The 26,699-nt window shown below is 35.5% G+C and overlaps 1 long non-coding RNA gene across 1 annotated transcript; it reads left to right on the forward strand.

Annotated features, from left to right (window-relative positions):
- On the forward strand, positions 1 to 26,511 carry LOC103658835. The gene is made up of 4 exons (XR_567288.1): positions 1 to 608; positions 4,747 to 4,918; positions 9,105 to 9,244; positions 25,435 to 26,511. It is a non-coding gene; the product is annotated as an uncharacterized LOC103658835 (long non-coding RNA).
- The last annotated feature ends 188 nt before the right edge of the window (positions 26,512 to 26,699 follow it).

Genomic DNA, 26,699 nt, shown 5'->3' on the forward strand with positions numbered 1-26,699 from the left:
GCAACAAAAGGAAAATGATGACAGGCCACCTCTTGGTACCCAGTTTGAATTAGAAAATTCATCATGCTCCTTGTCGAGAGTTCAATTCTCTCACATTGAATTGAATAAACATTCTCAATGAAAGCCAGAAAGACACAGATAAAATTCAGATGTCTTTAAAAAGAAACTTTACACAGGGGATCGAAGAGGATAGGCTCTCCAAAGTCTCACACATTGACTTATGCAAGGTTGTTTGTGTTGTGCCAAGAAATAAGGCGTGTGGCCTCAGCGCCGCATGATGACTGAAGCCCTATGGTCACAAACTTAAGAGAGTTATCTCTTAGGAATGTGGTGATAAATAAGCCGTTATGATATTAACCAAGGAAACAGTTTGTATGCACATCCATTAAAGGAATTACTAGAGTTATTCAATTTTAAATCCTTATTAATCTTTTTATATCTTGGGTAATACCAATTCCCTAAAGTATGCTATTTAAAGCTAAGGGAAAATGCATCCTCAAGGACCTATTGCCAGCAAAGAAGCTGTTTTCAACATCTGGGAATAAAAATCACCACCAAATATAGATCATTGGGTCAACTTGCTTTGGGAAATGGTGAAATTCAAAAACGTGAGTTACAACATTTGCATGAACTTACTAGCTTCACGGTAACTAATTTAGAGTCTGTTCCCAGATCTGTATGCTGACTGAGAAAGTACAGATGTGATGGGAGCATCATTTTCCTAACTGCCAGCAGAAGTCTGGTAATGTATTAGTGGGCCAATCGTTTGCTTCAGTGTCTTCTTGATTTAATTCATTAATTTTTGGGTGATATCAGAATCCAGCCGAAGTAACTTATTTATTATTTTCTGTCTATATAACTTCAACGATTACTAGACAGAACTTGAAATTTGTATTTAGTTACTGCTCCCTCTTTAGAACAATTAAAGCCAAGATAAAATTTCTCAGGACCTAGGATGTGCTATCATCATTTTGGTACAGGTGTTAACTCTAAACTTCTTAGTCAATTATTTGATAATGACACTTTAATCCTCTTATTTTTTTTTCAGCTCTCACCATTTTCTTATCAAATTTTGCTGTCAATATTACTGAATGTTGCCTTTTACTTTCCATCTGAGCTTCTCTAAAGAATAGTCAACTATCATCACTTAACCATTCACTCCTAACTTCCTGTAGTATTTCCAGAACCAAGCAACTCAACCCACATCATTCCCATTTACAGTAATGACTTCCTCATTGCCCCTTCCAGTGGTAGTCTGCTCCACCGAGCACATTCTAGTATTCACTCTATCTTCAAATGACATTTCTTGGAATGATTCTTGAATATCTTTGTTCCTCACTCCCTTTTTCTTATCTGTCTCCTTTGGACACCTGTTTTCTTCCACCAAACCCTAAATTTTGAGGTTCCCCAGAACTTTATTATCTCTTCACTAATTTCTCCACTCTATCCTCTCTCTGGTTGATAATATTCTTTCTTAGCACACAACACAACACACACACACACCAGAATTCCTCTGGTAAGCAACAACAAGTCTTTTTATCCAGCTGCATCCTGCACATGTCCATTTGGATCTCACATAAATAACTCAAGCTCAAGATGTGCAAAGTTGAACTTTCCCACTGACATTTCTCCTCTCAGTGTTCACTAACGCTAATGGTTGCACCACCAGTTTTACAAACTGGAGAGTTTCTCGTACTTGCCCATTCCCTCCCCATCATCCCACTTCCAATCAATCTTTTAGTCTTGACAGTTTTATATCTGAAGTATTTATTCTCTTCATTTTCCCCCCATCCCAACCACAATTTTCCTAGATTGACTGAAGTCATCTTTTTCTTAGATGATTATAACCATCTCCAATATGGTGTTTGCCTCCAGTATTGTTCTTTTTTTCTATTTACCCTCAAATTGTAGTCAGAACAATCTGAAACAAAAAAATTGGATCCCATTCTACCCTGTTTAATAGCCATTAATGTCTCTGTAGAGCTTATGCTGAAACAAGGTACAAGCACCTAAATATATAGCATATTTATGTACTTACAGTTAGGAGCCTGGTTTAATTTCTATATAAGAGAAAAACCAAATGTGATATTAAAGTGGCTTATAAAAGAGAGAATTGTATTTCTATCTCATATAAAAACATTCTGAAGGTAGGCAGAGTGAGGATGATATGGAAGTTTCACAATGTATCAAGGACCAAGGATCTTTTTTCCCTTGCCTTGCCATGTTTAACACAAGATTTCCAGTCTCAGTATGACTTTATGATTCAAGATGGTTGCTGGAGCTCCAGCCATACTACCTGTTCCGGGCAGCAGAAAGAGAAGATACAGAGTGAGAGTCAAGAATGAAAAGCATCTCAACTTCTGAGGAATTTTTTCTCAAAGTCATATGAAATAGTAATAGGAAAAAAAAATGAGTATTTTATAAGATGGACCCCCAATAGAGAATCATTCTGTTTTATTAATTATTTTATATTATTTATATTCTATTACCTTATTATGTTTTGTATTCTAATCTCTTATATCCTAATCTATAATATTTATATTCTAGTCACAGATATTTTTAAGTTTTTATTTAAATTTTAGTTAGCTTATAGTGTAATATTGGTTTCAGGAGTAGAATTTCATGATTCATCACTTACGTATAACACCTAGTGCTCATCACAACAAGTACACTCCTTAATACACATCACCCACTCAGCCCATCCCCCACCTACCTCCCCTCCACCAACCCTCAATTTGTTCTCTATAGTTAACACTCTATAGTTTTGCATGGTTTACTTCCCTCTCTTATTTTCCCCCTTCCCCTAATCCACATATGAGTAAAATCATATGGTGGTTGTCTTTCTCTGACTGACTTATTTCACTTAGCGTAATAGACTCTAGTTCCATCCATGTCATTGCAAATGGTAAGATTTCATTCTTTTTTTATGGTTGAGTATATATGGACTATCACTCAGCCATAAAAAAGAATTATATATATAATTATATATATAGAATTATATAGATCTCTATATATAATGCTGCTATAAATATTAGGCTGCATGTGTCCCTTCCGATCAGTGTTTTTATATCCTTTGGGTAAATACCTAGAAGTGCAATTGCTGGGTCACAGGGTAGTTCTATTTTTAACTTTTTGAGGAACCTCCATTCTGTTTTCCAGAGTGGCTGCTTTAGTTTGTATTCCCACCAACAACATAAGAGGGCTCCCCTTTCTTGGCATCCTCGCCAACATCTGTTGTTTCGTGTTGTTAGTTTAGCCATTCTGACACTGTGAGGTAATAGTTCATTGTAGTTTGGATTTGTATTTCCCTCATGATGAGTGGTATTGAGCATCTTTTCATGTGTCTGTTGGCCATCTGGATGTCTTTGGAAAAATGTCTATTCATGTCTTCTGCCCATTTCTTAACTGGATTATTTGGTTTTTGGGTGTTGAGTTTGATAAGTTCTTTATAGATTTTAGATACTAGCTTTTTATTAGATATGTCACTTCCATTCTGTAGGTTGCCTTTTAATTTTGTTGATTCTTTCCTTCACAGTGCAGAAAATTTTATCTTGATGAAGTACCGGTGGTTTATTTTTGCTTTTGTTTCCCTTGCCTCTGGAGATGTGTCTAGTAAGACATTGCTATGACCAATGTCAAAGAGGTTACTACCTGTGTTTTACTCCTGGATTTTGATGGTTTCTTGTCTCACATTTAGGTCTTTCATCCATTTTGAATTTATTTTTGTGTATGGTGTAAGAAAGTGGTCCAGTTTCATTCTTTTGCAGGTAGCTGTCCAGTTTTCCTGAAACCATTTGTTGAAGAGATTGTCTTTTTTTCCATTGGACATTCTTTCCTGCTTTGTCAAAGATTAGTTGACCATGTAGTTGTGGGTCCATTTCTGGATTTTCTGCTCTGTTCCATTGATCTATGTGTCTGTGTTAGTGTCAATACTATACTGCCTTGATGACCACAGCTTTGTAATATAGCTTGAAGTCTGGAATTGTGATGCCTCCAAGTTTGCTTTTCTTTTTCAAGACTTTTTTGCTATTCAGGGTCTTTTGTGGTTCCATACAAATTTTAGGTTTGTTTGTTCTAGCTCTGTGAAAAATGCTAGTGGTATTTTGATAGGGATTGTATTAAATGTATATATTGCTTTGGTCAGTATAGACATTTTAACAATATTTGTTCTTCCAATCCATGAACATGGAATGTTTTTTCCATTCTTTGTGTCATCCTCAGTTTTTTTCATCAGTATTCTGTAATTTTCAGAGTACAGATCTTTACCTCTTTGGTTAGATTTATTCCTAGGTATCTTATGGTTTTTGGTACAATTATAAATTGGACCAATTCCTTGATTTCTTTTTCTCCTGTTTCATAATTGGTGTTTAGAAATGCAACAGATTTCTGTATGTTGATTTTGTACCCTGTGACTTTGCTGAATTCATTAATCAGCTCAAACAATTTTTTAGTGGACCTAGTCACAGATTTTTGAATAGAAATCTTTTCTTGGTTATTGATTACATTGCTCCTCGGAGCATGATTTTAAAGATTAAATTGCATTTTGCATAAAATAACAGAGCAGTTCATGGTACATAGAAGATGCTAAATGAACCATTTTATTTCTTACATTAATGACACTTAAAGGTGAGAAAAGAACTGGAAGGATTAAAGTTATTCTAAGAAGGATTTACCCTAGGCTATTTAAAAGATCTAATAATTTTGTAGCTATTTGACCCTGTATTGTTCTTTCTTCTCCTATCCTAGCTAGAACCAAAGACCTTCAGGCCTTCCCTGAGTAGGAAAAGAAAAACTACAGAAGAAAGGAATGAAAAGGAACATAAGGCCATCAGGAGAGAATTGAATAAGTAGTCAACTCTAAGGTCAAGAATAATGAACTACTCTGCTACCCCCTGAAGAAGGGTAGAATAAAGTAAAGGTAATATAAAATCAAAGCCACCCAAACTCCCTGCCCTAAGCTTTTTTAATAAGAGCTTAAAGGTCTATTTTGTACAGTCTTCTACAATTTGTGCATGTTCTTAGCACTTGATGTCATAATAGGATATAACATTCCTTTGTCTTAACAGATTATAACATTCATCCTTTCTGATATAAAGGGACATACATTAATAATTAGTCAAATATTAACTACTAAGAGTTTCTAGGTTTCCTTAGCTAATTAATATTTTGTGGCTATTTTTTTCAAATAGAAGCTACATTATAAGTTTATTGTGAAGAATAGCATGATTTTAAAAGCATGATGAGAACAGTAAATTATATATAAAATGACTAATTTTGTTGAGTGTATTTTGAAATCCTAATAAGCAGTTGTTATTATATAATGATGATGAATCTGTGTCCTGTTAATATTTATCAGTTTGCTTTCTAGGAAACTATGTTTCACGGAATGCTTTTTATAATAGAATATTAAGTGGTACTTTTTAGTTGCTCTGGATTTTGTCACTAGAATGGAAAATTAGGGACAAATTGCTGGTCCTGAAACATTCCAAAAAGAACCAGAGGTCTTAAAAAATACCCAGTGTAGTATTTATGGGTAAAGGGATTCACTGTCTCCAACTTTCAGATGATAGATGAGGTAGGTAGGTAGGTAGGTAGGTAGGTAGATAGATAGGAAGAATGATGAAATAAAATGCAAAACATAATGGTAAATGTGAACAGGTGGAGTTTTCTTCTGATATTCTTTAAAGTTTTCAGAAAGTTTGAAATTAAACCTAAATAAAAAGTCACCGGAAATTTAAAAAAGCATTACAATTTTAGGGATCATATCTCTTTACAACCTTCTTAGGAAGATAATCAAATTAGCTCTGCTACTCCCAAACAACCTTCATCACTACCTCCCCCACATGGGTAGGGGGTAGGAGTAGAAAGAGGAAAAAATCAGTGAAGTAATGATTCATTGGATCAGTGGGGAATTTTCAACAGTTCCTTCCTTTCTCTAGGGTGTAGGAGGTGAATAATGTGCTCCCTCCCTCCAATTTTGTGAGGAGACTACTATGCCATTCATGTTAGGTATCTGCTTCTGGAGAGGATTAGCCAGTCTTCAGACTGTACGTTTGTAGTTGGGGGGAAAGGAACTGGATGAAAAAGAGAGAGAGAGAGAATGAGTGAGGGTGAGAAGGGGTGGGAGAGGGAAAGAGAAAGCAGTCCATATGCTTAGCTTGAATTTTCTAAGTCAAATGGACACTGAAGAAGGCAGACAGTCTTGTACAATCTTTCCAGGACCACCCTTCCTTGAAATTCTGATTCTCTCATGAGACTTATAGATAAATTCTTTCCAAATCTTGCTGAAAGTCTCCTCTTGTACTTTCCCTGACCTGCGAGATATACTTCCAATTCTCTTCCAATACTCTTGTCAGCCTCTGTTCCTGGTGGTAAGGACTATCACCAGCAGCCAGCCCTCCTAGGCATGGTGTGTGGTGATGGTGGGAATAGCAGCCCTTCTTTAAACAACCTTCACTGTCTGGAGAGGCTGTCTCTGTCCCACATTGTGTACATCCTCTTTGTCTCCTGAGAGAAGCCAATTCCAGACAATCCAAAAATCTCACTAAATTTCTACTTTAACTTTCTTTTAAACATTATAAAGTAGGAACAAGCTAATCTGGCTGTAATCTAGTATGACAAATAAGTAACTTCACATTATCCTTGAGGAACAGAATTCCTAATTTATGGACTTAAGACTTCAGATCTTTAGGTTTTTATAATTATAACCTAGTGTTTTTGCTACAGAATGAGATAAGATATTTATTTCACTATTAATATTCTTCAAACATTCTTACTCTCATGCTCAAAAACATTCTTGGCTCTTCACTGCCTATAATATCCAAGACCCTGGGCTTGCGTTAAGAGCTCTGTGCAACCCAAGGCAGTCGTTCTTGCCTGATATTTCACTATTCCCCACATGAATTATCTACCCCAGCCTGTGATTTCCTTCTTCATACTGTCTCTGGTATTCGTTTTCTCCTTTACATTCCCACAGCTAACACTGTAGTCTATTCCATTATAAACTCACATCTGGATTATTACAACAGCTTACTTAGGTAGTCTTGTCAAAGCCATTTTCAAACTATGCTGAGGCTGCTACTGGATAATTCTTCCTCAAACATGACTTTTACCATGTCCCCAGTTCAAAACTCATCAGTGACTCCTAATTCTCAAGGATAGAATCATCATTTTAAGATTTTTCCATGCCTGACTCCAAAGCAACTTATAACTTTCTGTTTTCCAAGTAGACTCACTAGCTTTTGTTTCCCCTTTCACTTACAATGTACCTTACATATTCTCGACTGCTTTGTACTATTCCCCAGCTTACCTGACTCTTTGTTTTTACCTATATATATCCTCATTCTTCAAGGCCATTTCCCCCCGCTTTCTCTTTCTTTATGAAGACTTCTGAAGGAGAGATATTTACCTAGTAGCTTCTTTTTATGGAGTTGGTTAAATTTTATTATTTTTCTGGTCATTTTGAAGGTAGTACTTGTAAAAGGAATGTGGACTTTGGGATAACAGGAGTCCAGGTTTGAGTTCCAAGTCCACCACCTTACTAGTACCTGTGAAACTGGACATATTACCTCACCATTCTGAGGTTCATTTGCCTCTTATGTAAAAACAGAGTAGTGTATTTATATAGAGGTTAAGTATGTAATCTTGTATTTCCAAATTAAGTGTTGTTTTACAGAAAACAGAATTTTACATCTTATACTCTATATTGCACAATGACTAGAACTAGGCACAGTATATAGCCACGAGCAGTCTTCTATGGCTGTGATCCTCCAACCTGGACCAGTGACCCCAGGGTACACAAAGATTTTCCAAGAAATACATGGACATGGATAGCTTAAAAAACACGGCAAATTTCCAGATCTTTAATTTCTATCTACGTTCTTTCCTTAAGAGTCAACTACCTAAGAAAGTGCCTATAGCCAACAAATTGATAACTATTTTTCTGCTTTATGAAGAAAGTTTGAATCTTTCTTTTATTCATAACCCATGGTGTTCAAAACTTCGGAGAGCTAGAAAAAGGAATAATTCAAAATATTCTAAATGTTGTATTATGATATTAATGAAAATGATTAACACTTTTATTTTGTACATCAGTTGGCTTCAGATTCTTTGAAATAAGTAACATTGGAGTAGCCTGTCATTGATGTATGAATCATCAAAAATAGCTTTTAATGATAAATCACCATGTCATTTTTGGCATGTAACTCAGAGGGTTTACAAGGAATTGAATGACATGAGGAAAATAAAACTCCCTTCATTCCATTTTTCTTATTTATGAGTACATTATTCCTTAGGGCTTAGATCTATAAAAATGAAAAGTGGATAGCTAATAGGTGTTGAAACCTATCTTATTCTAGCAATAAAACATATTCATCTAAGGATACAAGGATGAACTAACTAAAAAAAGAAAAAAGAAAGAAAAGGAAAAGGCCCTATCCATCTCATTATGAAATGCATTTCATGAAAATCTTCAATTTAAAAGTTTAATAATTACCTAACAAAATGTGTAATATATGCTTCTAGGGTTGATATTTAAAATAATAACAATAATCACAATAATATGTAGAAGAAAACACTTTTTGAAATTTTGAACTTTGTGTTCTAGTAAATGAAGAAGAAACAACTTGTGATTTCAATGCCTATTATTGTGGCAGAGAAGTATAATACAGAAGCCAATAAAATACGGATTATAGATGACATCAAATAGCCATGACATTTATTAAGATATTAAACATTTAAAATAGTGGGGAGATTGCTTTAATGTCAATTTTTACAATATACTAGATATTATATCTCTCACAAAAAAGTATTTGAACATTTGAAAGCATATTTACATGTTAACTTGAGAATGTGCAAATATATGTATATATTATATATACTTTCACAAAATTATTTTAGAAGGTATTAAAGCAAAAATGTTTAAGGAGCACCATTTAATCAAGCATAGTATTTCTCACATATTAATCCTTGCAATTAGATGAGAATCTAGTATAGTCCTAAAAGAACAGACAAAAAAGAAAATAGCTTTTTTTGGTAAATCATATTGGTAATCTTTCAACATATAAATTATCACTAAAAACTAAAGAAAACAATATGCTTCCCAGGAAAACCAAGATGAGACTTATCTTCCTGCCATAAACAACTAGGAAACTGGACAAAATATTTGAAACAACTGTTTGCAGATATTGGACAACCATCATTCCAGGACTATTATCTTGATATTCAGAGAAGGTCAACAAATGTGGTGAGTTATGTCATCTTTGTGGCTTTCTCTCTAGAGGCACTTTCTAGCCCATGGTACAGGGAGGAGAATCCCAACTACAGAATGGTGCTCTATTTAAAGAGGCAGATATCAAATTTCAGGGAGGTGGAGGCAACTGGAAACTGAGGAGAGTAATATAATAAAAGAAGACAGCCATACAGGGAAATAGTCCCAGAAATCTGCATAGAATACCCTGGAATCTGTTGCTGAATTCTAAGTTCCCCATGCATAGAAAAAAATCCACTGGCCCAGGAAAAGAAAGACCAGAGACGTGTAACAAAAAATATGTAGAGTTTGCACAATTCTGGGAGACTTTTCAATTCGAGCCAGCCAGAATAGAGGAATTACACTGAATAGTGAGGACATTCAGGGGAGGTAGAAGGACCTAAGAGTAGGACCACAGGAAGAACAACAACAAAAAAACCTCCCTAGAATAAAAACTACCCTGGACTTGCACTAATAGCATTTGAAAGCAAGCCTCAAAATAAGTAACTTAACTATATGCCAGACCAAAATCCAACAGCCTTTAAAAGAATTTTAGAACTATGTTACTCAACAATATAAAATTAACAAATGTCCAACATCCAGTAAAAATGAGTAGACATATGAAGAAATGGGAAAATGTTACCTAGAACCAGTAATATAATAATATGTATTATTGATTTTAACACTTATAATCAATTTAATTCAGCACATTCACAAATTAAAAGAATACTACGTGACTACCTTCATAGATGAAACAATTCAACACGCATCTGTAGTGAAACATAGAATTTCCCTCACTCCTTATGTATTTGTTATTTAGAAATCTACTGAATGGAAGAGTTCTTTCTCCCCCATATATTTATTTTTAAAAATCATTTATTTATATTAGTGTGAATGTATAAATATTTATTCTATTTTGTGGATTAAAATTCAATATTATGATTATTTAATTTTTTCTCAAATTTTTCCTTGTTGGTCATTGAACATGACTTTCGGTTTGATCCTGTGTATTTCTTATCAAACCATAATTTTATAAAAGAAAAAAGTTGGAGGACTTATTCTACATGATTTCAAATATAAATAAATATATAAATAAAGGAAGAAAAAATAGAGTGCCCCCAAATGAACACACACATATACATGGTTAATCAATGTTAATAAATATGCCAAGGTAGTTAAATGGGAAAAGATTTTCTTTCCAACAAATAGTGCTGGTACAACTAGATATCCATTTGTAAAAATATACACCTCAATCCTTACCTTACACTATACATGCAAAATTAATTTTAGGTGGATCCTAGACATAGTGTAGATGCTAAAACTATAAGTGTTAGAAAAAAATAAGAAGAAAATCTCTGACCTTCAGTAGGCAAAGGTCAAATAGTATGACTCCTAAAAGAAAAAAATCAATAATTGGACTTTATTAAAAGTAAAAATTATGCCCTACAAAGACATGAATAAGAAAGACACAGACCTGGAGGGATGCCTGGGTGGTTCAGTCCCAGTCTTGATTTTGGCTCAGGTCATGATCTCAGGGTCCTGGGATCAAGCCCCCAATTGGGATCCCGCCTCAGTGGAGAGTCAGCTTGTCTCCCTCTCCCTCTGCCCCTCCCCCTGCACTCTCTCTCCCTGTCTCTCTCTCTCTAATAAATAAATAAATCTGAAAGAAAGAAGGAAAGAAAGAAAGAAAGAAAGAAAGAAAGAAAGAAAGAAAGAAAGAAAGAAAGAAAAGGGGAGGGGAGGGGAAGAGAGGAGAGGAGAGGAGAGAAGAAAGAAAATCAAAGACCTGGAGAAAATATTCACAATACATATTTCTTTTTTTTTTTTTTAAGATTTTATTTATTTATTTTATTACTTATTTTAGAGAGAGAATACAAACACATGCACACAAGCTGGGGGGAGGTGCAGAGAGGGAGGATGAGGGAGAGAGAATTTTGAGCCTACTTCACACTGAGCACAGAGCCCCACCCAGAGTTTGATCTCACCACTCTGAGATCATGACCTGAGCTAAAACCAAGAGCCGGATGATTAACCAACTGAGCCACCCAGGTGCCCCCATAATACATATTTCTGATAAAGGACTGGTTTCTAGAATATATGAGAATTCCTACAACTTAAAACAAACAACCTCATTTCAATGAACAATATATTTGATAAGGTTTTCGTAAGTAAAGGTATATGAAAGACTGAGAAGCCCATGACAAGTTGCTCAAAATCATGAGTCATTAAAAACACCATAAGACACACCGCACATCAACTAGAAGGACTACAATTAAAACGCCTGTCAGGAATTCTGCTTCTGCCCAGGAAGGATTAACTGCCACAGGCATTGGTTTCTCAATGTAAACATCAAACTGGACAAAATATTTGCAACAACTATTTCCAGACAAGGGCAGAGGCCTGGGATCACTGAGAGAAGGGAAACAAACAAGGTCAGTCCTATAAATGCTCCAGTGAACTTCCTGGAAGCAATTTCCAGGCCGCAGGGAAGGGAGGATGAGTCCAAAAGAAGCCGGTAGCGTCATGGAGTTGTGGATTTAAAGACAGACATTGGAGTTTGGGGAAGACAAGGTGGCTGGAATCTGAGTCAGAATAAGAAAGGAAAGGGAACTGTGTAAAGGGAGAGTCTTTTCTTTAGAAAGACTGTACAAGCTGCTCTAAAACTTACACGGCAATTCAAAGGACACAGAGGATGCTGATCAAATTTGAAATAGGTATAATAGCTCAAGTTAACATATTCCCAGAATTCAAGAATTTAATAAAGCTACAATAATCCAGTTACTGTGGTATTGGTATTAAGGATATCCAAATAGATCAGTGAAACAGAAGAGGAAGTCTAGACATACATATATAAACAATTAATGTATGTCAAAGTATTAAAATAAGTCAAAAGTTGAAGGACAGACTTTTCAACAACAAGTGCTGAAACAACTGAATATCCATGCAGATTACATAAATAAATAAACCTGAACCCTTACTTCACCCTTCAAAAAGAATAGAGACCTAGATCTGAGAGGTGAAACTCTACAACTTCTGAAAGCATAGTAGAAAATCATAATCTTGGGTTAAGCAAAGATTTCTTAGGATATGTAAAGCCAATCTTAGAGAAAAAAAAATCACCGAAGAATATCAAAGTAAAAGCTTTTACTTTTAGAAGAACACTATTTTAAAAAATGAAAAGGCAAGCCACATGCTGGAAAAAAATATTTGCAAAACAATGATCTGATAAATGTCTTGAATCTAGAATAAATAACATATAACTCAATAAGACAAAATGAAACATTAAAAATGGACTGAGGATTTGAACAGACACTTCACAGAATTTCTAAAAATAACAAGCCCAAGAAAAGATACTGAACCTCATAAGTCATTAGGGAAATGAAAATTAAAATCACAATGAAATACTATTAGCCATCCGATATAGCAGTGTCATATCTAAGACATCTTCGCCTAACCCTACGTCATAAATCTCTTCTGTTTTCTTCTCATATATGATTCTATATTTTTGGGTCCACATCCAGGTCCATGATCCATATAGTGTTAATTCATATATGTGAGGCAACATACGGAACGACATTTACATTTTGCATAATGATAGCCAATATTCCAGCACCACTTGTGTTTCCTTTTCCCATTGACTTGCTTTTGCATATTTGCCAAAAATCAATTGTCCCTGTACGTGTGGTTCTACCTCTGGACTCCATATTATATTTAGTTAATCTATTTGCTTATTTTGATGCCAGTGCCATACTGTCTTGATTAGTATAACTTTAAAAAGCCTTGAAATCAAGCGTTAGTCCTCCAACTATTTCATTCTTTTCAAAAGTTGTTTTGGCTATTCTAGATCATTTCCATATAAATTTTTTAATCAGTTTGACACTTTTCACAAAAATAGCCTCCTGAGATTTTGGTTGTAACGTTTTTGAATCTATAAATTAATGTGAGGAAAATTTACATATTATAATATGAGTTCTCCAACCACTGTTCAATGTAGGTCTCTTCATTTATTTAGGTCTTCTTTGTTTCCAGTACTATTTTATAGTTTTTGAACAGGTAGAGTATATCTTTTGTCTGATTTATCTCTAATCCTTTCATATCCTCTTGGTGTATATGGAGCATCATCAGTCTAAAATCCACACTAAATTTTGTTGAAGGTGCACCTGTTTCTGTGGGTGGCCACAACTGCAAGGAATGGGACCACTTTCTTCAGATAAAACATTAAAAAGAGTATCACCTTTCTAGCTCAAGTGAAAAAAACCTTGAGAAAGGATTTTAATTGGCCTGGCTTCTTTTTTTTTTTTTTTTTAAGATAGATAGATAGATAGATAGATAGATAGATAGATGATAGATAGATAGATAGATAGATAGATAGATAGATGTAACAGAAAGAGAGAGGGAGAGAGAGCACAAGCGGGGCTAACAGGAGAGGGAGAAGCAGGCTCCTCGCTGAGCAGGGAGCCCCATGTGGGACTCCATGCCAGGACCCCATCATGACCTGAGTGGCAGGCAGACACTTAACCAACTGAGCCACCCAGGTGCCCCATCCTGGCTTCTTTATATATGTGACTCTGACTTTATCTCTCAGGAGTGCTTTGTTAGTAAAACAGAAGGTAATAGTGGCTTCATTATAGTGGCTTAAACAATTGGAAGATTATTTTTCCTCCAATAGCAAAACTAAGGGAAACAGCAGAGTAGCTCGAAATCCAAGCTCTTTCCATTTTTCTGTTCCAACATCTTTGCTGTTGGCTATGTCCTCATGCTTACTGCATTACGGTTACTGAATGGGTACTGCATCTGTAGGTACTACATCTGAATTTCAGCTGGAAAGAGAACTGGCAAAAAGACAAGCCAACTGTGTCTGTTCATTCTTATCATGGAAGCAAAACCTATCCCAGAAGTACTATTCAGCAAACTTACATCTCATTGACCAGAAAAGGGCCACATGGCCACTCTTAGCCACATGGGATCTGGGAAATGGATTATTTTATCTTTTCCAACCTCTGTGATGGAGGCGAAGGATTATAGTTGAGCACTGGGTAAACCAAGCTATAATGTGTGCTGCACTGACAAACACTATGACTGGAAGCGAGAAAGGCATTATTATTCCAGCCTGGGTTATGAGCCTGTCTCTGCAGTTAGGGAAGGACGCAATCTATTTTAACAGGAGTAAGTTCAGGGTATGACTAGGTTGACAGAAATGATGGTTATCAATGACACTACGAGTTAAGGCAGAACTCTCTGGAATTTCTGTCTTGGGATAATAATGCAATTGGGTTGAATTCTCAGGAGCATTCTCTTTTATTTAAATTGGATTAAAAGCAGAGCTTGGATGGACACAACCTGTCTACTCCTAAGGCCTAGTAAGATTTCTCTAGAGAAGAAACACTGTAAATGAAAAAAAAAAAAAAATAAGAGCATGGGTCTGAAGCGAGAGTCCTGTGTTCAAATCCTAGCAAATTAGCTAGATTTGTCATAGTCAGTAAATTACTCAATTCCTGGAAGCCTCAGTTTCCACTTCTATCAAATGGAGATAACTATTCTGAATGGCCATAGTATTGGGGGGAAATTAAATGAGATAACTTATATTCTGCATCTAGTTTCTACTTGGCACTTAAAAATGTCCATTTTCTTCCCTATTGCTTCTTTCCTCTATTTTCCCCTTTTATTTCTTCTGATTAGATTTAAACCATCTCCAAAGCTCCTATTTGTGCTGTTCCCCAAAGGATTCCTTAAATGCCAAGTGAGGTCCAAATTTTGAGAAGTTTGCATAATATTTGTAAAAGAGCCATGGAAACATATATGTCTGGCCAAATGACCCTAACATTCCCAGGTCTAACCAGATGATAGTGTTGGGAAGCCCTTCTGTGCCTGGCTGTGTTCAGGATATGAACTTCCCTCATGATTCTGAGATTGATCTGCAGACAGTGTAGGTCAATTCCATCATATTTCTTTGGGAAAGCCTCCCCTGCTTTTCTAGTCAATTCATACATTTTCTGTGCCCCCATGTTAACATGTATCTCTTTGTTCTGGTACTCACAGCAATTCTAATCTTAGATCTGTGAGGCTGTTTTCAAATTTAGATTTGTATTTCTGAAGGAAGGGATAGTATTTTCTTCTGTTCTCTACTGTATCCTAAGTGCCTAGGCTAGAGATAAGAGATGGAGAACATTCCAGAGGGAATCAGTACCTTTCCTGAGTTTTCCCTGAAACACATCTTCACCCCTCCCCTTCCCACAGTTTATCAACTCGTACTTAGATTCTAGGATTTAGATGTTGCTTTGTGCCTAAGAGAGTATGTTATGTTTCTCTGTCACTAACAACTTAAGGTCTTCTTGCCGATGATTCACTCCCTAATTTATTCATTCACTTGCTGAAATAGTTTTATGGAAGAAAATAGTTCATTCAGCTCTCATTTTTATTTTCATAAATGACAGGATCCATTTGCAGAAAGTGGGGATTGGGATAAAAGGCTCTAAAAATGCATTTCCACTCAAACTGATGGGACTAGTACAATGTGCAGTTGAATGGACATTTCCTGTCCTACAGCCACAGAAGAATGGGAATGCAAGTTCATGATTGCATGTCAGGGCCTCAGATTCAGAGTTTAGCCCTTTTAAGAGTTGTGCTAAGAGGTTTCTTCACTGTCTACCACCTCCTATTTGGAAACCCATTCGACTTTTTCCATTAGTGTTTTTCTTCTTTTTGAAGTGTTGTAATTCAGTCTCAGTGTGTGGTCTGGCTTCATTCTCACAAGAGCAGAGACTAGAAGACCTGAGCCAAACTGTGGTGGGCCAATGATACAAATTGCCTCTATTTTCCATTTTAACAACAATTGTTTTTACTTTAACAACTCTGAGGCTGGAACTTTCCTTGTGGGGGGGGGGGTAAAGAGTGGAATTTTGAATATCCATGAATAAAAAAATAAAAATAAAGGGATAAATCTATGAAAAATAACCCACAAGAAGAAAAATGATTATATATCACTAATATTATTTATAAATCTTGAATTTTTTAAAAAAAATGCTTATATGTGATTTGTCAGGAGTCACCAAATTGGTATGTGCTACAACTTTGCCACCACAAACCCACTTTCTCTGTATCATAGTGTATTATACTTCCTTTAAGATCCTAATTTGGGCTGGAATCCATGTGTTTCCATAAGCCAGCCACTCTTGAACCTGAACCAACTCCTAACCTCACTTTTTTAATAAATTAGTAGGGGATATGTCCACATTTAATATCCAGTGCTGTATTCATTGCCTTTCTGGTTACCCATAATTGGATGATTACAGAAGAGCAATCTATTGTAGAGTACACAGTGTGATGCTTCTCTCACTATGTTGAAATTTATGTTCATAACATAAATTATGTAATAAATTATACAGGAAATGCAGGAACAAACACGTGGCTATGAACTCAAATCCAACATGACACTCTCAAATAAATGTTGAAACAGTAGACAAACCATTTGTTTTACTACCTCAACTTTTAAAGTCTGCTAAATGGGATAATGATTCCTGTCTCCACCTATATTGAAGCATTAAAGAGTTCTTGTCTATAATGTAATTCTAAAGTCATCTGGTTCCCAGATGCACTGGTTTTTATAATAAGATCAGACATAGATAATCAGCTTTATTCATTATTTACTGTATAGCTCAGTATTCGACTTAGCCTAAACTCAGAAGTTTTAAAACACTATCATTTATCCTATCATTTTGTAAGAACAATTTGTCCACAACTCACATTCACCCTATTTTTATTCATTATACCCACAAATATGAAGTTGTGTTATCTTCTTATATAGTTGATATATTACTTTGTCCCTTAGGATCTGAATTTATGTTTTCAATCCACTCTGAACATATACTTTGGATTAGAATTTTTTTCAATTATTATTGTCAGTGTTTACTTGTTCATTTTTTTATATATTTATTCAGTTCATATTTATTGAACACATTATATGTGCAAGCCTTGGAGATAAACAAAAAATAAGAAACTCAAAGTCCTTCCTTTGAGTAGTTTACATTTGGGGTAGGAGTAGGTAAAGTCACAGAGATAAACAAAAGAAAATATTGCATAGGACATGATAAGATAAATAAGATCTCTCTAAGGAGGTAACATTTGAAGAAAGATCTAAAATAAGTGAAAAGTTAGGCCTGGGGGAAGAATAAGGCTGAAGGCTGAGAATGAGCAGGGGTGGGGAAGAGCGCCAGAGAATTAGGTGAGGGTTAGGTCCCACGCACCTCGTGGCCCATGAAGTCCTTCGGATTTTATGCAGAGTGTGATGCCATGGAAGCATTGGAGTAAAGGAATGGTATTAGTTTTAATACTATAATGGCCTGTTTCTTTGAAAGAACCAGAAAAAAATCAGTTAATAAGTATATATTGAAAGTTTTCTTTGTGCAAGATTTAACTCCATTTGTGAGGAAATAAACAAGAATGCAATTAGAAGCCTGGCCTTCAGAATCTGCCATTGTATTAGAGCCCACGATCACAAACCGATAAAATGGGGGTGGTGGAATTGGAGGAAGGTGATTAAAAGGCACAAACTTCCAGTTATAAGATAAATAAGAACTAGGTGTATGTGCAACATGATGATTGTAGTTAACACTGCTCTATGGTTTATAGGAAACCTAAGAGCAGATCCTAGAGCCTTTTGTTTTGTTTCTTGGAATTTTTTTGTATCTGTATGAGATGATAGATCTTAACTAAACTTATTGTGGTAATCATTCACAATATACGTAAGGCAAATCATTATGTTGTACATTCTAAACTTATACAGTGCTATATGTCAATTATATCTTTTTTTTTTTAAGATTTTGTGTATTTATTTGAAAGAGAGAGTGATCTGGAGGGAGCAGGAGTGGGGGGAGGGGCAGAGAGAGAGGGAGAACCAGACTTCCCGCTGAGCAGGAAGCCCATGCAGGGCTCCGTTCCAGAGGCCAATCCCAGGAGTCCCAGGATCATGACCTGAGCTGAAGGTAGATGCTTAACCCACAGAGCCACCCAGGCATCCCTGATAATAAAACTGGAAGAAGTGCTTTACATCAGGAGACTGCACATGCCAAAGTAGTGGCATGTCATGCAAACCCATACTTCCTCTCCTTAAAGAGCTGATTCCTCATTGGGAAAATAGAAGGGCCACAGGTAAGGCAAATGTAGGATAGCAGAGGATTGCAACATGCTGTGTGCAAAGTATTTGACAATGGGCACATCAGTGAAGGGAAAAATAGTAGGATGATGTTGGTTGGAGAAAGAAGGCTTGAATGGGGACTTGAACAACTAGCAGACATCAAAGAGAGAGGGAGAAAAAGGAGATATAACAGAATTTAATATGTAGGACTCATAGGGCATTGAAGATTCTGGACAAATATGATAGGAGAAAGGAATGTTCTTGGGAGCTATAGGACATAAGATTGGACAGGCAGAAATTTTGCCTTCCAAGACAAGCAAAAAATTTAAATTTATTGATGAAGATACTGTCAGAATTTGTTCAGTGGAGTAGTGAAAACTATGCATGAGGAAGACTAGAGCTGCAGGGATATGAAGGAAGGTTCAAAAAAAACGAAAGTTTGAAGTAATGTAACCCAATCTTTATATTTTACATATGTAAAAACAGGAGCCCAAGAAGTGAACTTATTTTTTCAGGTTTTTATGGCCTGTGAGGATCAAGAAAGGGGAGAGAGAGAGATGTGAGTAGGTGGCTGAAACCCAAGACAGGATAACCTTATACAGTGATGGCAGTACAATGACCAAAAGGGAATGGTTTAAATGGCTGTACAATAAAATATTGAGAGGTTATTTACATTTTACACAAAGATATTTTCATTTGTTGAAATATAACTTGCATACAGTAAAGTATACATTTTTGAAATGCACAGTTTAATACATTTTTATAAAGGGAACATACTTATGTAACTAACAACCAGATGAAAAAATAGGACATGCAGAAGATATAGAACATCCATCCAAAAGTCTCTCTCCTAACAGTCTACAGTTAAAATGCCTTCAAATGGTAACCAATAGCCTCACTTCTATCAACTAGATTCATTTTGCTAGTTTTGAACTTTAAATAAATGAAGTTATACGATATAGGTATTCTTTTTTTATTATTTATTTTATTTTAAATCCCCGTGTGGTTAATATACAGTGTTATACCATTTCAGGTGTACAGTAGAGCAGTTCAACACTTCCATACAACACCCAGCGCTCCTTACGACTTAATCCCCATCACCTAATGTAGGTGTTGTTTAAGGCTGGCTTCTTTGAATCATCTGTCAGTGAGGTTCACCTAGTTGTTGCATACAGCAGTGGAGTTTTTCTTTATTATTACTGTATATCATCCCATCGTACAAATGTACAAATATTATTATTAATGGAGATTTATGTCTGGCTTTTTATTGTGACTAATACTGCTATGAATATTCTCACACCTTGAATTAGTATACAATGGCATGTGTTACTCTTGATTACATAGCTAGGAGTGGGGTTGTTGGGTCGTAAGGTGTGATACACAAAGCTTTATAGATATTGTCAGTTTACCAAAATTGTTATAAAAATATGTATTACCACTAGTGGTGTGCAGGGGTTTAGTGCCCCTCAAGCTCACCAACACTTAATGTTGTCTCATTGTGATTTTAATGCGTATTTCTCTGATCACTAATAAGTTTGAGCACCTTTGGACATGTGGATTGGACATCTGAATAGCCTCCTTTTTGGAATTTCTGTTCAAGCCTTTGATTATTAAAATTAAATGGGCTATCTTTTTCTTATTGCTTTTAGACATTTTTCATATATTATGGATACATGTGTTTTGCCAAATATACATATTGCTAATGTGTTCTCAAACTTTATGGCTTGTCGTTTTACTCTTTTTTTTTTTTCAAGATTTTATTTTTTTTTTTCAAGTAATCTTCACACCCAACATAGAGCTTGAACTTGCAACCCCATGATCAAGAGTCATATGCTCTACTGACTGAGCCAGCCAGGCACCCCATCTTTTTTACACTTTTGATGGTGTGTTTTTCTCTCAATTGTAATAAAATCAAATCTATTCTACCATTTCTTTCTGGATAGTGTTTTGTGATCTTAAAAAAAAAAAAACACTTTAAAAAATATTTTATACCAAATGGGCATCTTGATATTTTTGATCTTGTACAACCTTACCTTTTTGCTTTTCACATTTATGTCTGAAATCTATTGGGACTGAATTTTGTATATGAGGTCTTAGGTAGAAATAAATGACCACTTTTTCCATAAAAAATTCAGTTGATCCAGTACTATTTACCAAAGGATCATTCTTTATTTACTGAATTTTAACAATTTTGTTGTAATTGGATGTATATATGTGAATGGATTTGCTTCTGAATTCTATGTTCTAGTCTATCAAATTGTGTATCTATGTACCAATATCACATATTTTTCCTTATAGTAGATTTATTAAAAACTCGATAACTGATGATATAAATCTTCCAAATCTGTTCTTTCTCAAGATTATCATGGTTATTCTTGGCCCTTTGCCTTCTCATATAAATTTAGCTTTAGCCTGTCAATTAAAAAAAAAAAGTTGGTAATTTAACTGAAATTGTTTTGAAACTACAGATCAACTTAGAAAGAACTGGCATTTTAAGAATACTGAATCCTCCAGTCTCTGGCCATAGTGGTTTTTTTTTTTCCACTTATTACAGTTCTCTTTGATTTCTCTGATAATATTTTATGGATTACTGCTAGAGCTATTCCAATTTTCATTAGATTTATTCCTAGGTACGTTGTGATTTTCAAGCTATTATAAATTAATTTCTCTTTCAACTTTTACTTTCTAAATGTTTATAACTAGTAAAGTATAAATGTAATTAATCCATATAGAACATATAATCAGCAATATCGAAAATTTTAATATTTATCTGTATATTTCTTAGATTTGTGTATTTTCCATCCTTTTATTTATGCTTCATTCTGAATATTCTACTAATCTATAATCCAATCACTACTCCTGTCTTCTGCAGTTCTTAAATTGCCATTAAACCCATCTTTTAATTCTCAATTTCAATTATCTATATAATATTTGATTTCTGTTTTAAATGATGTTGCTATTTGGTGAGCTTTTTCAAATCATCATCTATTTTATTAAATACATTAATCTCGTTTATTTAAGAATCTATGTTTTCTCTTTATTCTAGTTATTTGATTGCTTTTTTTTTACATATTTCATCAGTTTTTATTTAATGCTGGAAAATATGTAGAAAAAAATTGTAAAGGCTCTAGATATCGTCCGTGAAGATTTAGTGTTTGTTTTTCCAATCCAATTTAAATATAGGCAGATTGCTTTCATCCAAGCAAAACTGGTCTATTTTTAGTTGGTTCTTACTCCTTGTATGCAATGCTTGCAGGAATCTCAATGTGAAATAATCTTATGTGTTTGAATAGGATCATTCTTACTTGGGGGAGCTGAACACTGCTTTTTGTCTCTCTAGCATCATGAGATTTACAAACTCTCTGCTAAAGTATTTAGCTTCCGAGAAGAGTTTCAGAGTTTCTCTGTCTCAGAATCAGTGAGTCCTTAGGGCAGAAATTATATGTAGACTGTCAGAGTCGCTTTCCCGAAATCCCCTGATTAGGAGTCCCTCAAATTATGCCTTTTCTGATAATGCTGAAGTCCAATTCTTTGTCTTCCAACAGTTTCTAGGCTGCTGCTTTGTGATCAGTTTCTATGTTCAGGGCTAGGAATTGGCAGTCAAGGTGAAAAAGTGGAGACAAATGGAGGGTTCATTTCAATGCACTTCCTTTCTTTTCAGGAATTTGATTCCTCAATTTCTTATTGCCTTAGTTATTGGAGAATAATTTTAAACAGTTGTTCCTTTTTATTTTATTTGTTTCATTTTGCTCAGCTCTAATAGTTGATCTCAGAGGGAGGTTTTGTCTAATACAATTACTGCATCACAGCAAGAATCTCAGAGATTCTGAGTTATAAATACAGTTTCAAATAGAAGGATATTGAAGAAAAAAATTGAAAAAGGAAAATCCTTCTTTTCATTATTGCATAATTTTAGGTTTGAGTTTTTTTGGGTTTTGTTTGTGTTGCATATTTATTATAATTTTGCAATCCCAATACATGGCATTTAAGAAACTTTATAACCAGACTCTGGAACAACTTCTCTAGTACCATCTCCTACCATATCTCCTAAACCAAGCTGAACTTCTCAAGGCTTCAAAAATATTTCATGCATTTCCTTGTATCTACATTTTTGCATGCTATTTTATATGTCCAGAACGAAGCTTCTCAATTGGTAAATCTGAAATATTTGTATGCGGCCATGGGATTAAAGTTGTGATAAGATATAGACCCCTTCAACTCACAGTGTAGCTGGTCAGAGTCAGGAATGGCCAGAGCACTCAGGGAAGTTGCCTCCAGCTGAGAATTACTTCCTCATTTCCCACAGCGTGCTATAAAAATAGTATATGCACTATGATACGAACAAATTTGGAAGCAGTGGCCAAGAATATTTCCCTCCACACTCTTCCACATTCCCATGTACAATTAATTTTGTTCCATGAAAGGTTTTGCTCACTATTTAAGACCCTGCACAAGTGTAATCTCCTTTCCACTACTTTATTCATTTCTATAACAACATAATGTTGTAATTTTGTGGCTTTCGATATTGTACCAAATGTATGGGTTTTGAAGTTAGAAAAACTAAATTTGAATCCTACATGAAGTCTTGCGGTCATGGGTAAGTTTTCTTTGAGTGTCAGTTGTCACATCTGTAAAATGAGGGAAATGCCTACCTACCTCATTATTTTAAAAATACTTACTGAATGCATATTTTATGCTAACCACTGAGTTGGTCATTAGATTAAGAGATAGAATGTCCATGAATGCATATAGCAATAGCACAGGAAACATCTTTTAATTGCTTAATTTTAAATTTTACTTTTCATTATTTTGGGGTGCCTGGGTGGCTCGGTCATTAAGCATCTGCCTTTGGCTCAGGGCGTGATCCCGGCGTTCTGGGATCGAGCCCCGCATCAGGCTCCTCCGCTGGGAGCCTGCTTCTTCCTCTCCCACTCCCCCTGCTTGTGTTCCCTCTCTCGCTGGCTGTCTCTCTGTGTCAAGTAAATAAAAAAATCTTTTTAAAAATAAATAAATTTATTTTACTTTTCATTATTTTAAGATCAATAAATTAGATTGAGAGAAGTTGGCCAAGGACTAGCACCAATTCATTGAGGTTCCAAATTTTAAAGCCTGAGTAAATATGCAGATTGTACCCTGCAGCAGTCTGTTCTCTAACCTCTTATTGTTCTACAGATAAATTCTAACAGTCTTCTTTGAAAGTCTGTTTGAGAGACTTCTTTAATTATGAGATTCATGAATTTGAGTACAGAATCATACAAATTATATGAATCTTAGGTTTGCTTCCCAACTCATGGTTGTCTTTCTTACAGTGGCTCATTTATTGAACCCAATAGGTTGTTAAGAATGCAGACCCTTAATCAGGCAAACCTGGCTTTATACTAGGTGTTCATTTCACGTTCATAGTATGTTCATTGATTAGATAGCCAATCTAGGCTCCAGCTTCCTCGTCTATAAAGACCGATGTAATAATTGCATTGACTTGTAGGAATTTTGTGTGGATAGGAGGGGATTCTACATGTAAAGCTATTATGGCATGGCACACAGTAAGTGCTCAATAACTGCTGGCTATTGTTATTTTCCCAACCTTAGGCTCTCTTCCAAGAGTCTCAATGCATTAGCCAAGGAGCAATTTACTCTATTTCCTTCTTCCACCACCGTTTTCCAGAGTCCTCAATCCCAGGTGAGAGTGTTGGAAAAGGTTTTCTTTCTAAAATGTATTTGGGCAGGCTAGTTATTCCACATAAATCAAGTACCCCCTTGAGGTTCCCCAGTTTTTAAAAGCATGAGAATGTGGGTTGTCTTGGCTTCACTGCTTTTGTCCGGTGTGTAGGATGTCCTGGCAGTCCATCCACTTGAGCCTGAAATTTGGCCTTGGGGCTGGGTTCTGTTCACTTCCTCCTAAGTAGGCTTTCAGGCCAGGAAAATGTTGTAATAGAGTTTCTTCTCTCCAGAAAATCCCTGGAGATTCCTCCTCTTGGACTTGAGGGTAGACATTCAAATACTGCCTTCCTTGGATGTTTTTTAGTTTAGCCAAGGATTAATTTTTCAAATCGTCTGCCTTAATAAATATGTCCAACCTTTCCATTCATTCTCTATTTGAACCCAAAGTCAGGGGGCTGTTTACATTTAAACCCCTTCCAGAAACCCATATTCTTTTCCTTTGTGACCTTTTAATTGCCTGCTCTTTGTGTGTGTGTGTGTGTGTGTGTGTGTGTGCGCACGCACGCGCGCATGTGTGTGTGTTAGGCTCTTAGTGGGCTGCTGACTTTTCCTCTTACACATTTAATCTGTTATTTTCCATTTTAATATATGCACTAGGGCACAATTAGGAGATAGATATAGATATAGATATAGATATATAGATAGATATATTTTTCCCCCTAACATGAAAGGCAGAGAAAAAATACTTTGTACCAAGAACAAAATATGGAGGAAATGGGTATGGAGAATACCTATTTTAAGTTTAGTTGGTAAAAGCACAAGCTCATTAGGGATGGAGAAAGCGCTTCTAGAGAACCCTAGTAAAAAGAAGAGACACCCCCATGGGGTGATTCAGAGTCTTTCTGTTTTCGGCTGTGATCCTGAGTGCCATGTGAAAAGTGGATGAAAAGTGATATTGGGCCAATTTATTGAAACCCATACGTCATGGAGTAGAAATCTTTAAATTCACTGAGGGATGCATACAATGGCACAAATGGCTGCATTGCCTTCCAAAAGGTAACCTATGCAAAGCACCATTGCTTATAAGCCCTTCACTTATCTGTACCCAGGATTTGTTATTTTCTCATTGAAAGCCCAGAGAAAGGTGGGGGCTATGCAAAGAAATACCCTGGGCACACAGAGATGACCTTGGAAGTTATATATACTTTATCTAGGAAAGTTCAAAAAAAGCTTTAGAACTAATGACTACAAAGGAGAATGTTTCTGTCTTTAGCTAAGTGAGGCACACATTTCTTATGGGAAAGGAAAAGTTCCATCTATATAATTCAGAGGTATTTTTCCTTCTCCTTTTTATAGGGAATATTCTAATATACTATTTCAATCACCTTTACAGATGCTGGTTCTAAAAAATAATGCAGTGAGAACTGAATTCCCTGGAGAGTGGTCAGCACCTTCTAGAATAAGGGCTTATGAAGAGTCATGAATAGACATCCACATCACCTTGGACTGTGAAGTTGGCAAGTTTTACTCTTCCTTCCTTTGTATGTGTCTCCATCCACCTTTCCAGTTACTACGTCTTACAAGAGGTATAGCATATATTCCATTCTTACAGAATGTGTGGGAAGGATTCCTTCATTACGTGATCCATGTCCAGGGGCAGTGGAAGATCAAAATACATCTGCCAGAACCTTTAGATCTAGCTTCGCCTACCACCCTTATCTTCACCTTCTACTTTCTCTTCCAGCTCTAATGTGTATAAAGAAAGGCCTGGTTTGTCATGTTGGAAGGTTACTGGATCCTTCTAAAATGTTTTTATGTGAGGTTTTATGTTCCCTGAAGTTTGACATTTCCTGAATTTTCATTAATTCTGATGACTGGGAAATTATCACCTAGTGAAATCTGTAAAATCAAAGTAGCCATAGGCCTCTCTTAAATACCAGCTTTAAAAAATGCTATGGAGACTGGCAGGCTAATTGGCTTTTCTAGATGTGTCTTCTTACAGAACAGTTGCAACCTAATTCTGGGAAGACTTCCAGGAGAATTTGATCCAATAATAAGCACATTATTCAGAGATCCATAATGATATCATCAGATTCAGGTACAGAGGCACTTTCGTGGAATGATTGCAATGGAAAAGAGATTCAAAACTGACAGTAAATATTTTCATAATTTTCAATAACAGTATCATGAATGTTATGTTGGCTAGTGAATGGTGTTTTATTGGTTTCAATATTTTGACTAATAAAATTTATGAATGCCTCATTTAAACATATTACAAATGTAATTACTATTGAAATATTTTTGCTAACCACAACTTTGACAGATAACATTGCTGTGTTTTTTTCTTAAAGCTAAGCCAACTTGGTGCTGAGTGAAATCTATTGTGTATCATGATTTTGTTTATCAATCCAAATCAAAGACTACTCCTAGAAGAATGGTATACAGTGTTTAATCACTGTTTACAGGACCCTGTATTTTTCTCTTGAATAGACTTGGGTTCATCTCTTCTGATGAAAATGGTTTTTAGGCTATGTTGTAACCAAGATGTCCCTTAGGAGCTAGAGAGAAAGAGCTTCTCCAGAGAATTCTAAGTAAGTATTACACCATATTGATGAAAGATTCATATTGTCAGTTACCAGAATTATAGAAGAAGCCTAA

This window comes from Ursus maritimus, unplaced genomic scaffold (assembly GCF_017311325.1).
Source record: "Ursus maritimus isolate PB19 unplaced genomic scaffold, ASM1731132v1 scaffold_3, whole genome shotgun sequence".
Lineage (NCBI taxonomy): Eukaryota > Metazoa > Chordata > Mammalia > Carnivora > Ursidae > Ursus > Ursus maritimus.